Genomic DNA, 14,528 nt, shown 5'->3' with positions numbered 1-14,528 from the left:
GCAGGCAGGCAGGGAGGCTGGTGGCGTGGTGCGGCGGCGTGCGCACGCGTCGGGCACGCGCCTGGCCGACTGGCGCCAGGAGGAAGACGGCGGTGGTGGGCTGGGCTGGCCTGCTGGGCCAGAGGCGCCAGGAAAGAAGCCCAGGTAAGGTTTTTTTCCTGTTTTGTTTCTTTTTTTTTTCTGACATTTGTTCTGATTTAGTAATAATACTAAATCAATTTATTTACTTATGCCATTTTTTATGGAAGCTAGTTATATTATTCTAGAGCTCCTTTATAAATGGCATAATTTTTGGACAATATTTTATATATATAACAATATATATCCCAAGCAAATATTTATGCCTTAATTCCAAATGCCCAAAATTAATACCTATGAGCTCTTAAAAATATTGGTTTGATTTTTATCTCTGTCCAATATTTTCAGAGAGCAACATGAGCATTTTCTTGGACCCTTTTGGAGAAATTTTTATTTGGGTCATTTTCAAAAATGATTCTGAGGGTTCCACCAATCCTCATTTCAAATTTAAATGGAATATAAACATGATGCACAAATGACAAGCTAGTCTAGGTCATACCAGAACTAGGGATGTGACAACTCGCCCCCACTTGAAAGAATCTCGTCCCGAGATTCAGGGGTCGACGGAAAGAAAGCGGGATACTCCAGTCGAAGACGATCTTCTCGCTCCCAAGTAGCTTCTCTCTCGGAATGATGAGACCACTGAACCTTGAGAAACTTGATGTTCTGACGTCGAGTGACACGCTCTGCTTGATCAAGAATGCGAACCGGGTACTCTCGGTATGTGAGGTTATCTTGGAGATCAAGCGTTCCGTGGTCCACTCCGCGGATGGGATCCGAGAAGCAACTCCTGAGTTGAGAGACGTGGAAGACATCATGAACTCGAGAAAGATGTGGGGGTAGTTCCAATTGGTAGGCAGCCTCTCCTTGTTTAGCGAGAATGCGAAAGGGATCAATGTAACAAGGAGCCAACTTGCCCTTGATACCGAAACGATGGGTACCCTTCAAAGGAGTAACCCGGAGGTAAGCTTTTTGGCCAACTTCATAAGTCATATCCTTATGATGACGATCATACTGACTTTTCTGACGAGACTGGGCTGTTTTCAAATTCTCACGAATGATGCGAACTTGCTCTTCTGCCTCCTGGATCATGTCCGGTCCAAAGAATTGTCTTTCACCGGTTTCTGACCAGTTCAAAGGTGTTCGACATCTTCGTCCATAGAGAACCTCAAAAGGAGCTTTCTTGAGGCTGGATTGATAGCTATTGTTGTAAGCAAACTCGGCAAAAGGAAGACATTTCTCCCAATCCATACCGAATGAGATAATGCAAGCTCTAAGCATGTCTTCGAGAATTTGATTGACCCGTTCCACCTGACCACTCGACTGAGGGTGGAAAGCGGTACTGAAGGAAAGATGGGTTCCCATGGCAGTTTGGAAACTCTCCCAGAAATGAGAGGTGAAAAGACTGCCGCGGTCTGAATTGATCTCTAGTGGAACACCATGGAGTGATACTATTCGAGAAATGTATAAGTCAGCAAGCTGACTAGCAGTGATACTCTCTCGAACAGGAAGGAAGTGAGCCACTTTGGAAAGACGATCAACGACTACGAAGATAGTGTTATTCCCTTTCTTGGTCCTGGGAAATCTGGTGATGAAGTCCATACTAACTTTATCCCATTTCCACTCATGAATAGCTAAAGGCTGAAGAGTGCCAGCAGGCCTTTGATGCTCTGCCTTAACGCGACGACAAACGTCACAGTTAGCAATAAACTGAGCGATTTCTCTCTTCATCCTAGTCCACCAGAACCTCTGGCGTAGGTCCTGATACATCTTAGTGCTACCGGGATGAATCGTGGGAGGAGATTCATGCGCCTCCTTGAGAATCAATTGTCGAAGATGTTGCTTCTTGGGGATCACCAGGCGGTTCCCAAAGAAAACAACACCTCGATCATCTATAGAGAAACTACCAGCAATACCCTTGGCAATGTTTCTCTTGATCCGGGTAATCCCCATATCATGCTTCTGGGCTTCTATGATAAGATCCACAAGGGTAGGTTTCGCCACCAAGGTAGAAAGAAATCCGCGAGGAGCTATGTGAAGATTAAGCTTACAGAATTCCTCATGGAGAAGTGGTTGGCCTTGCTGCAACATGAGATTGTTGCAATAGGATTTACGGCTTAGAGCATCAGCCATGACATTGGCTTTGCCTGGGGTGTAGGTAATCCCTAGATCATAATCTGTGATCAACTCCAACCAACGTCTTTGCCTAAGGCTCAGATCCGGTTGGGTGAAGATATACTTGAGACTCTGGTGATCGGTGTAGATCTCGCAACGTTTACCAAGAAGGTAATGTCGCCAGGTCTTGAGTGCATAGACTACGGCTGCAAGCTCTAGATCATGTGTAGGATAATTCTCCTCATGTGGATGCAACTATCGAGATGCATAGGCAATCACATGACGATCCTGCATAAGAATGCAACCTAGTCCCTGTCGTGAGGCGTCGCAGTAGATAATAAATTCTTTAGTGAAATCCGGTGGCACAAGTATGGGAGCAGAAGTCAGGCGTCTTTTCAGTTCCTGAAAATAGTGTTCACACTGTGGGGACCACTCAAACTTTTTATCTTTCTTGAGAAGTTCCGTGAGGGGTTTGGCTACTTTGGAGAAATTTTCAACAAAGCGGCGACAATAGCTGGCTAGACCAAGGAAACTCCTAACTTGTTTGACTGTTTCAGGTGGAGTCCAATCAAGAACGGCTTTAACTCTCTCGGGGTTGACAGCAATGCCCTTGCCAGAGATTACGTGGCCTAGGTAGGTCACTTCTGGCAACCAAAATTCACACTTGGAGAACTTGGCATAAAGGCGGTGCTCTCTGAGTTTTTCTAACACAAGTCTAAGATGTTCGTCATGCTCTTCCTCGTTCTTCGAGTAAATAAGAATATCATCGAGGTAAACCACGACGAACTTATCCAAGTACTCCATGAAGATCGAGTTCATCAAGCAGGAGAATGTGGCTGGGGCGTTGGTTAGGCCAAAGGACATGACGGTGTACTCGTACTGGCCATAACGAGTGACAAAAGCTGTCTTGGGAATGTCCCCATTTCTGATCTTAATTTGGTGGTATCCTAACCTCAAATCCATCTTGGAGAAGACTGAGGATCCAGCGAGCTGATCATACAGATCGTTGATCCTGGGGAGCGGATATTTGTTCTTTATCGTGACCAAATTAACGGGACGATAATCTACAACCATCCGATCCGTACCATCCTTCTTCTTGACGAAGAGGACGGGGCAAGCCCACGGAGAAGAACTGGGACGGATGAAACCCTTTTGCAAGGACTCATCAAGTTGTTTCTTAAGCTCGGCTAGTTCTAAGGGTGCCATCTTGTAGGGTCTCCTAGAGATTGGAGCAGTTCCTAGGATAAGATCTATGACGAACTCTACATCTCTGTCAGGCGGAACACCTGGCAGTTCCTCTGGAAAGACATCCGGAAAGTCACGGACTACCGGGATATCTTCAAGGTCTGGAAGAGGGCTGGCATTAAGGGAATAGAGCTGACGCTTTGCAACTCTAGTGGAGACAGTGACTATCTTGCCAGATGGGTGTGTGAGCTGAACAGACCTGGTGAAACAATCAATCTTGGCATGATGAGCTGTCATCCAGTCCATACCCAAGATGATGTTAATATCCAAAGACTTGAGAGATATCAAGGAAGCAAGGAATACAAGTCTGTCAACAAGGATTTCATTGCCATAACTTATCCTAGAAGTTTGCCATTTGGATCCAGGAGTTTGAATAAGTAGTGGGGAGGGCATATCACAAAATGACATGTCGCGCAAGCGGGCATAGCTTTCAGAAATGAAGGAATGAGACGCTCCAGTATCGAACAAAACCGATGCCGGATGACAGTTGACAAGGAGTGTACCAAGAACGACATCTGGATCATCATGAGCGGCTTTAGCTGAGACGTGATGCACATGTCCATGTTCAGTGGGAGCTGACTTGGCACTGATCATCTTGCGTGATGGCTTACCATGGCCAATAGACTTCTCGGGCTGGGGTGGAGCAACTCTAGTCTGAGTGCAAATATGGGCAATGTGGCCTGGCTCTCCGCACTTGTAACAAATCTTGGAGGTAGGATGTGGACCTGCATTGGAAGGCGGTCCACCAATAGACCTGGGTGGAGCATACTGCTGAACTTGATGAGGTGCCACATAAGATGGCCTCGGTACATATTCGGAAGGAAGAGTGGAGTTTGGAACCCAAATCCGGCGCTTCTGAGAGCTAGAACCGGAGGAAGATCCCAAATCACGAGTGTGCTTACGAGACTCCTCGTAAGTGAGTTGAGCTGTCTCTGCATTAATGGCCTTGTTCACAAGGGCTTGGAATGTATCACAATGATGCAGGTGGAGATCACGACGCAACTTGGGGTTGAGACCCTTCCAGAACTTAGCCTGCCTCTTGGCGTCCGTGGACACCTCTTCTGTGGCATAACGGGCGCGGTTCTCAAACTCTCTACTATAGGCATCAACAGCCATCTTACCCTGGGTGAAACTACAGAACTCTTCTCTCTTGCGATCGATGAGGGCTTCAGGAATGTGATGCTCACGAAAAGCCTCAACGAAATCCCTCCAGGTGGGAGCCTGGTTAGCTGGAAGCATAGCCTCATAGTTCTGCCACCAAAGACTGGCAGGACCTTCCAGGTGGTATGTGGCATAGGTGACCTTGTCATCTTCAGCTACGTTCGCGGAACGCAGCTTATGAGTGATGCTACGGAGCCAGTCATCTGCATCAGGTGGCTCGATGGAATGATGAAAGGTGGGTGGGTGCAAGCGAATGAAGTCATGAATGGTCGCAGACTTATTGGACTGATGTGTGGTGTTCTCCTTGATACGTGCCAACAAGCGGTTAGACTCACGCTTGCTCCTCTCCATCTCTAGCATGAACTCTGTCAACGAAGGCTGGTCGGGAGGATCCTCATCCCTACCATCTCCGTGGTTCTGGCTACGAGCAACGGAACTTGATGACATCCTGGTAAAACGAAACCAGAGACGAAATCAGCATCAACTATGGACTGTAGAATGTAGGACAAGGAATTAGTATCTCTCGAACTCCTAGGGAAATTCCGGCAGCATAACGGCAGTAAAATGCTCAGAATGAGACATCCTACTAAAAATGGGGTGGTAACATACTCATCGGCATTACTCAAGGTTCTGAGATCATACTAAACAGACTACACCGGAAATACTTAAAACTGAGATATGACTCTGATCAACCAACCTTATGGGACTACGAAGTAGTAACACGTGATCCTGATAGACGGAAAGAGAGAGCCTAGTTCCCTAACCCCGTAGGAAAGATAGGATGACTCAGATCAGAAGGCCATGAGGTATAAGGAGTAAAAAGAGCCTTACGTTCCAACCCACAATCAATTCCCTTACATAACTAAAGATTTTCTAGACTCAACTTCGACCAGTTTGGCTTGGTAATCCTACAGGCAGTCAGGCTCTGATACCAGCGCTGTCAGGACCCCGACTCAATGCCACATCGATCTAGCATGTAACACCTCATATCACTTTGCGGCCTCACGCACGGTATCCCCACGGGTGTCGCCTTACCTTTGCCCGGGACCGTTTGCGCCTTTTGGCATATGTATATGATGGTGTCGCTAGCATCCATATGATAAAGAGCCCGGGCTGACATGGCTAGTCGTAAACCCAAAGTGGCACTATCTTACAGGGACAGGCATCCATGACCCAGCATCGAACGTGTCGGTCATCAGTGAGTGAATCCAGGCTGTAGCACTGGGCTAACAGGACTCCGGTGAACCGGCCTGTAGCGGGCTAACTGGACTCCGGTATTCATTGCGTGACATGTCCCCGGAGGGACAGACACAGGATCGAAGAAGGACACATGCCGGCCAGCCTAAGTGTTCCAGAGCAGTAGCAAGCTACCAGGGCTCAGTGGAAGCACTAGGAGACATTTCCCGGTAAGAGAGACTACTAAGGATAAACAACTAGATAGTCAGATCCCACACATAGCAATACACATTACACGTACGCATAACATGCAAGTATGTGCTGTACAACATGGCATCACAGCATAACTCAACAACTCATATAGATAAAGGCTCAGAAGAGCCATCATAGCATTTATTACAAACAGGGGTCACATGACCCAACATTCAGAGCAATCAAGCAGCAAACGGAAGCATTACATGTCTGAGTACAGACATCTATAAATGAAAAAGGCTGAAAGCCTGACTATCTACAACGTCCGATCAAGATCGTAGCTGAGGTACAAGCTACTTGTCGAAGTCCAAGAGAACACTAGTAAGACCGAAGTCTCCGCTGCAAAAACATAAATAAAGCAACATGAGTACAAAGGTACTCAGGAAGACTTACATCAGATTCTATCATACATGCATTTGTATCAAGAGGGTAATGTGGGGTTTAGTTGCAGCAAGCCAGCTTTGACTCTGTGGCTATCCTGTTCTACGACTACCAGAACTTCTTGAGGTGATATGGCGCACACGAGTCCACTAATCACCACACAATACACTACTATGGATTCATCCCCGTCTCCCTACGAGAAGGCCATCCATAGCACTCACACTTGTCTTGAGCATTTTATGGTATCCACTTCAAGTTGTCTATGTACCATGTAAGCATCCAAGAAGTCCATAACCGCGGACCCGGCTATTCGAATAGATCATGTTAACCCTGCAGGGGTGTACCTCTTCACACACGCTCTCGCCACTTACCGCCATGTACACGTCATGTATCTCGGCAACCTTCAAGCGGAAGCCTGGCGAGGGTGTCGGCCACGACCTGATGTCAGGACCCCGACTCGATGTCACATCGATCTAGCCGGTAACACCTCATATCACTTTGCGGCCTCACGCACGGTATCCCCACGGGTGTCGCCTTACCTTTGCCCGGGACCGTTTGCGCCTTTTGGCTCACGTATATGATAGTGTCGCTAGCATCCATATGATAAAGAGCCCGGGCTGACATGACTAGTCGTAAACCCAAAGTGGCACAGACTTACAGGGACAGGCATCCATGACCCAGCTTCGAACGTGTCGGTCATCAGCAAGTGGGTCCGGGCTGTAGCACTGGGCTAGCAGGACTCCGGTAAACCGGGCTGTAGCGGGCTAACAGGACTCCGGTACTCAAAGCGTGACATTTCCCCGAAGGGACAGACTCAGGAACGAAGAAGGACACATGCCGGCCAGCTTAAGTGTTCCAGAGCAGTAGCAAGCTACCATGGCTCAGCGGTAACACTAGGAGACATTTCCCGGTAAGAGAGGCTACTAAAGATAAACAACTAGATAGTCAGATCCCACACATACCAAGCATTTCAATCATACACACAATATGCTCGATATGTGCAAATACAATGAAGCATCACAACATGACTCTACGACACAAGTACTTTATTTAAGGCTCAGGGAGCCATACATAACATACACAAAGGTACGGGTCTCACAACCCAACATACAAGTCATACAGTCATACAAACCAGCAGCGGAAGTACATTGTCTGAGTACAGACAACTAGTAAAATAAAAGAGGCTTGGAAAGCCTAGCTATACTACGTGGTCCTTCACAAGCTCAGGGTCACCACCTAGGTCTTTAGCCTACTCGTTGATGTCAACGTCTACATAGAACCCATCAGAAGGGGTTGCAGCGTCTTCTGTAAAAATGTAGATTATAGCAACATGAGTACAAAGGTACTCAGCAAGACTTACATCAGATCCTACATACATGCATATTATCAAAAAGGGTTGGTGGAGTTATTGCAGCAAGCCAGCTTTGACTCTTGGCTAGGCTATCCTACGATACTCCAACTTGAAATGGTTTTTCGCACACGAGTCCACTACTCACCAATTCAATACACTACCGAGGATCCGCCTCCGTCTTCCTACGGAAGAGCCATCCTCGGCACTCACACTTATCTTGAGGCTTTTAACAGTTTCCATTTACTTGTCTATGAACTATATAGGCAACCAAGTAGTCCTTTACCGCGGACGCGGCTATTCGAATAGATTATGATAACCCTGCAGGGGTGTACTTCTTCATACATGTTTCCACCACTTAGCGTCTGCACACGATATGTGCTCGGCAGACTTCAAGCGAAAGCCGACGTGGGTGTAGACCACGACCTACCTAAACACTTAAGCCTCTAGTCCAGGTTTATCGCCTATTTAGGTTCCATCCGTAGGGAGTCCGGCCGAGGTTTCCCATACGGCCCCGAACGATGTGAACAGGGTTCCCGAGATACCTAACGGGTATTCGGTACACCGTGCCACGTACCTACCGCATCACAGCCCACCCCTATGGTCAGCGCTGTCCACGGCCTCCAGTAGGCTACAAACACAAGAAACTACTTGCAACTCCTGGACAGAGAGCTAGGGTGAATAAGAAGTCGAGCGGGGTCATATTTCAGGGCCCAATGCATGGTAGTAGCTGTATTTTAAATCACATATACAGATCTCAGTGCCTAAGGTCGGCTTCAATGAAACAACCCACCATGTACTCCTACATGGCCTCTCATCGATACCTTTACCAAATCGTGTTCACCACACCACTCTCATTTCCGACATAATCATTTCACTCTAGCCCATCACCCAGATGAACCAGACCTGACACGACTCTAAGCATAGCAGGCATAGCAAGGTAGGAACAACACATACATATGGCTCAATCAACTCCTACACATGCTAGTGGGTTTCATCTAGTTACTGTGGCAATGACAGGTCATGCAGAGGAAATGGGTTCAACTACCGTAGCACACAACAGTTTGATACGCGTTGTCTTAATGCAGTAAAAGAGAGCAGGAGCGAGAACATGGGATTGTATCGATATGATCAAATGGTTGGTTGCTTGCCTGATGGTTCGATGCACTGATACGGTTCTTCGTTAGGGTAATCACGGTACTCCTCGGAGGCAGAACCTGCCGCAAAGAACATCGATACACAACCATCACCAAACAATGTGCAACAATATGATGCATGCATGAAACATGGCAATATGAGTGTGTTGGGCTAATGCAACTAAAACCAGAAGGGTTTGAACAAATTTGAATCAAAGATTCAAATTTCTAACTCAAACATGGACTTTTAAAGTGCTTTTCCTTGTTCTGCTTAAAACATCAATTTAACTTGTTTGATCATGCATGAAAATAGTACAGATGGATAGATTGGATTTTTCTGATCATTTTTCATATATAATTTGTCCAATTTGGAGTTACAGAATAAAAGTTATGAATTTTTGAAGTTTAAATAATATTCTGGAATTTCCTGATTTAATATAAATCCAGAAATATAAATATTGCGCCAGCATGACGTCAGCATGACGTCAATGGTCAACTGCGGCTGGCTGAGGTCAAACCTGACGTGTGGGGGCCACACGTCAGTGACAGGGGGGTTTAACAGGTTTAAATTAATCCTAATTAGGGATTAGTGGCGCTGGGGCCCACTGGTCAGTGTCAGGGGGGTTAACTAACAGTGGTTAGCGCTAATCCTAATTAGCTACAGGGCTGGGCCCACCTGTCAGGGACTCAGGGGGTCCTGCCGTGGTCAAAGTGGGTCAAACCCACCGGCGACATGACACCGGCGAGGCCCGAGACGGCGGCGCGATGCGGGATCGCGCTACAGGGCACGGGCGAGGCCGTGCTTGGGCTCGTTGGAGAGCCCTTGCTCCCGCGCGTCGAACGGTGGTGGTGGCCGTGCCTGGGGTGGTCTGTACCGTCGACGGCGAGCTCGTGAGCGGCGGCCGGAGTTCGGGTGCGGTCGGAATTGTCGTTGCAGGGCATTTGGGGAGGTGTTGGTGCGTGCTGCGTGCTCATAGTGAGGTGTGGAGCACGATAGTGTGCTCGGTTGGGCGCTACGGTGACCGTGGCCACGACGGCGACATCGCCGGCAGCGTCGAGCTTCGGAGCTCAAGGGGGCGGCAGCTACAGAAGGCTAGGGACGACGGGGCAAGGGGGAATCGAATCGGTGGCTCACCGCGGAGCTGCAGGGATGGTTAGCGGGCTCGGGGACGGCCGGAGTGCAGCGAATCGACGGTGATGACCTCCGGTGGCCGAGGAGGGGAACGGCGACGTAGGCGGCGATGCAGGGCTTCCGGAGACCCGTGGAGCGGTGGGGAGGAAGAGGGGGTCGAGGCGGAGCTCCTGAGCTAGTCGGGGGAGCGAGGGGTGGCCGGAGACGGCTGCTGTGGCGAACGGCGGCGAGGGTGGTGTTCGGCCGTGTGAGAGAGAGAGCGAGGGAGAGGAGGGAGGAACTGAGGGAGAGTGAGAGAGAGCAGGGGGGAGGCGTGGCGTCTTCCGGGGCATCGAGCGAGGAGGGGAGGGCAGGCAGGCAGCCGAGCAGGTGGCGTGGCGCGGTGGCGCGCGCGCGCGCCGGCCACACTCCCCTCCCTCTGTCGAGGACGAAGACGACAGAGGAGGGAGGCGGGCTGGGCCGCCTGCTGGCTGGGCCAGCCAGCTGGCTGGGCCGCACAGTGGAGGAGCCCAGGTAAGCTCCTCCTGTTATTTAATTTTCTGTTTTCTAATTTCTGACATTTGTTTTGATTTAAATAATATATTAAATCATTTATTTACCTTATGCCAATTTTTCCAGGAGCTAGATATATTATTCCAGAGCTGCTTTATAATTGGCATAATATTTGGACATATATTAATATATATAATTAATATATTTCCAATGCAAATATTTATGCATTAATTCCAAATGCCCAAAATAAATACCTATGAGCTCTTAAAAATATTGGTTTGATTTTTATCTCTGTCCAATATTTTCAGAGAGCATCATGAGCATTTTCTTGGACCCTTTTGGAGAAATTTTTATTTGGATCATTTTCAAAAATTATTCTGAGGGTTTCACAAATCCCCATTTCAAATTAAATGGAAAATTTAAACATGATGCACACACTCTGATGCATGACTAGCTAGGGTGTGACAACTCACCCCCACTCAAAAGAATCTCGTCCCGAGATTTGGGTTCCTCCGGGAAGAAGGCGGGATACTCAAGTCGAAGACGATCCTCCCTTTCCCAAGTTGCTTCATCCTCAGAATGGTGCGACCATTGAACTTTGAGAAACTTGATATTATGACGTCGGGTGGTACGTTCGGCCTGATCGAGGATACGAATGGGGTACTCTCGATATGTAAGATTATCTTAGAGATCAAGCATTTCGTGGTCCACTTCACGGATAGGATCCGAGAAGCAACGCCTGAGTTGAGAAACGTGGAAGACATCGTGGACTCTGGAGAGGTGCGGAGGTAGTTCCAACTGGTAGGCAACTTCTCCTCGTTTGGCGAGAATGCGAAAAGGTCCAATGTAACGAGGAGCCAATTTGCCTTTGATACCGAAACGATGGGTTCCCTTCAGAGGGGTGACCCGAAGATAAGCCTTCTCGTCAACCTCGAAAGTCATAGCCTTATGTTTTCGGTCATATTGACTCTTTTGACGAGATTGGGCTGTTTTCAACTTTTCACGAACGATACGAACTTGTTCTTCTGCTTCCTGAATCATATCCGGGCCAAAGAATTGTCTTTCCCCGGTCTCTGACCAGTTAAGGGGTGTTCGACACCGTCGTCCATAGAGAACTTCAAAAGGGGATTTACCCAAGCTAGATTGATAGCTGTTGTTGTAAGCGAATTCGGCAAATGGAAGGCACTTCTCCCAGTCCATTCCGAATGAGATAACAGAGGCTCGAAGCATGTCTTCTAGAATTTGGTTGACGCGTTCCACTTGACCACTTGACTGAGGGTGGAAAGCGGTGCTAAAGGAGAGACGGGTTCCCATAGCATTCTGGAAACTTTCCCAAAATCGAGAGGTGAAAAGACTTCCTCGATCCGAGTTAATTTCCAAAGGAACACCATGGAGAGACACTATTCGGGAGATGTATAAGTCTGCCAGCTGACTAGCGGTTATACTCTCACGAACAGGTAAGAAATGGGCTACTTTGGAAAGACGATCGACCACGACGAAAATAGCATTATTCCCTCTCTTGGTCCTGGGAAAACCGGTAATGAAATCCATACCAATTTTATCCCATTTCCATTCAGGAATAGCTAAGGGTTGAAGGGTGCCAGCAGGCCGTTGATGCTCTGCTTTTACACGACGACAGACGTCGCAATTTGCAATATACTGAGCAATCTCTCTCTTCATCCTAGTCCACCAGAACCTCTGGCGTAGGTCCTGATACATCTTAGTACTACCGAGATGAATAGTGAGAGGAGATTCATGAGCCTCCTTAAGGATCAACTGCCGTAGATGCTGGTTCTTGGGAACCACTAGACGGTTCTCAAAGTACACAACACCATGATCATTTGTGGAGAAACAACTAGCACCTCCGCTAGCAATGTTCTCTTTGATTTTAGATATTCCCTTATCTCGCTTTTGGGCAGCAATGATTTGATCCGTAAGAGTAGGTTTTGCTACCAAGGTGGAAAGAAAACCTTGAGATACAATGTGAAGGTTAAGCTTCCGAAATTCCTCATGGAGAAGCGGTTGACTTTGTTGTAACATCAAATTGTTACAATAAGATTTACGACTTAGCGCATCAGCCATGACGTTGGCTTTCCCTGGGGTGTAGGTTATTCCTAAGTCGAAGTCTGTGATCAATTCAACCCAACGTCTTTGCCTGAGATTCAGATCCGGTTGGGTGAAGATGTACTTCAGACTTTGGTGATCAGTGAATATTTCGCAACGATTACCGAGGAGGTAATGTCGCCAGGTTTTAAGTGCATAGACTACAGCTGCAAGCTCTAGATCATGAGTAGGATAATTCTCCTCATGTGGGTGCAATTGCCGTGAAGCGTAGGCAATTACATGTCGATCTTGCATAAGGATGCAACCTAGTCCTTATCGCGAGGCGTCGCAGTAGATAACAAAGTCCTTGGAGAAGTCGGGCGGTACCAGTACGGGAGCAGAAGTCAGGCGTCTTTTCAGTTCCTGAAAGCTGTGCTCACATTGTGGAGTCCATTCGAACTTCTTATCTTTCTTGAGGACTTCGGTTAGAGGTTTAGCAACCTTGGAGAAGTTCTCAACAAAGCGACGACAATAGCTCGCTAAGCCCAGAAAACTCCGAACTTGCTTGACCGATTCAGGTGGAGTCCAATTAAGGACGGCTTGAACTCGCTCAGGGTTAACAGCAATACCTTTACCAGATATTACATGACCCAGATAGGTCACTTCTGATAACCAGAATTCACATTTAGAAAATTTGGCATAAAGGCGATGCTCTCGAAGTTTCTTCAACACTAGCCTTAGATGTTCAGCATGTTCTTCCTCGTTCTTGGAGTAGATGAGTATATCATCGAGGTAAACCATGACGAATTTATCCAAATACTCCATGAAGATTGAGTTCATTAACCGAGAAAAGGTGGCTGGAGCGTTGGTTAAACCGAAGGACATGACGGTGTACTCGTATTGGCCATAACGAGTAACAAAGGCCGTTTTAGGAATGTCCCCGTTTCTGATTTTGATTTGATGGTAGCCCAACCTCAAACCCATCTTGGAGAAGACTGAGGATCCAGCGAGCTGATCATACAGGTCGTTGATCCTGGGAAGCGGATATTTGTTCTTGATTGTGACCAAATTGACAGGTCGGTAATCTACAACCATTCGGTCCGTACCATCCTTCTTCTTGACGAATAGGACGGGGCAAGCCCACGGAGATGAGCTAGGTCGGATGAAACCCTTTTTCAAGGACTCATCGAGTTGTTTCTTAAGCTCGGCTAGTTCTAGCGGTGCCATCTTATAAGGTTTTCTAGCAATCGGAACGGTTCCTGGGATGAGGTCTATTACGAACTCAACATCCCTGTCAGGTGGAACACCTGGCAATTCCTCTGGAAAGACATCCGGGAAGTCACGGACTACCGGCACATCCTCAAGGTCTGGCAAAGGGCTGGCGTTAAGAGAATATAATTGTCGCTTGGCTATTCGGGTCAAGACATTGACTATCTTCCCCGAAGGATGGGTGAGTTGAACAGTCCTAGAGAAGCAATCAATTTGGGCTTGATGAGCTGACATCCAGTCCATACCCAGAATGATATTAATATCTGAAGATTTAAGGGCTATCAAGGATGCGAGAAAAACAAGTCTGTCGACTTGGATTTCATTTCCATGGCTTACTCTAGAAGTTTGCCATTTGGACCCCGGAGTTTGAATTACCATAGAGGTTGGCATATCACCGAATGCGACGTTATGCAAACGAGCATAATTTTCAGATATAAAAGAATGAGAGGCTCCTGTATCGAAAAGAACAGATGCCGGGTGGCAATTAACAAGAAGCGTACCGAGAACGACGTTGGGATCCTCTTGAGCTTCTTCGGCAGAGATACAGTTGACATGGCCACGTGAAGCGGTGACCGGCTTGGCGTGGAATACTTTTCCTGTCGGCTTGCCACGGCCAACAGCTTTAGCAGACCGGTTGGGGTTGGTCTGGGGACACTCACGCATATAGTGACCAGATTCCCCACACTTGAAACAGGTCACG

The sequence above is a fragment of the Triticum aestivum genome, chromosome 2B, assembly GCF_018294505.1.
Source record: "Triticum aestivum cultivar Chinese Spring chromosome 2B, IWGSC CS RefSeq v2.1, whole genome shotgun sequence".
Taxonomy (NCBI): Eukaryota; Viridiplantae; Streptophyta; class Magnoliopsida; order Poales; family Poaceae; genus Triticum; species Triticum aestivum.
The sequence above is the reverse complement of the archived record's forward strand: the minus strand, read 5'-3'. Positions refer to the sequence as shown.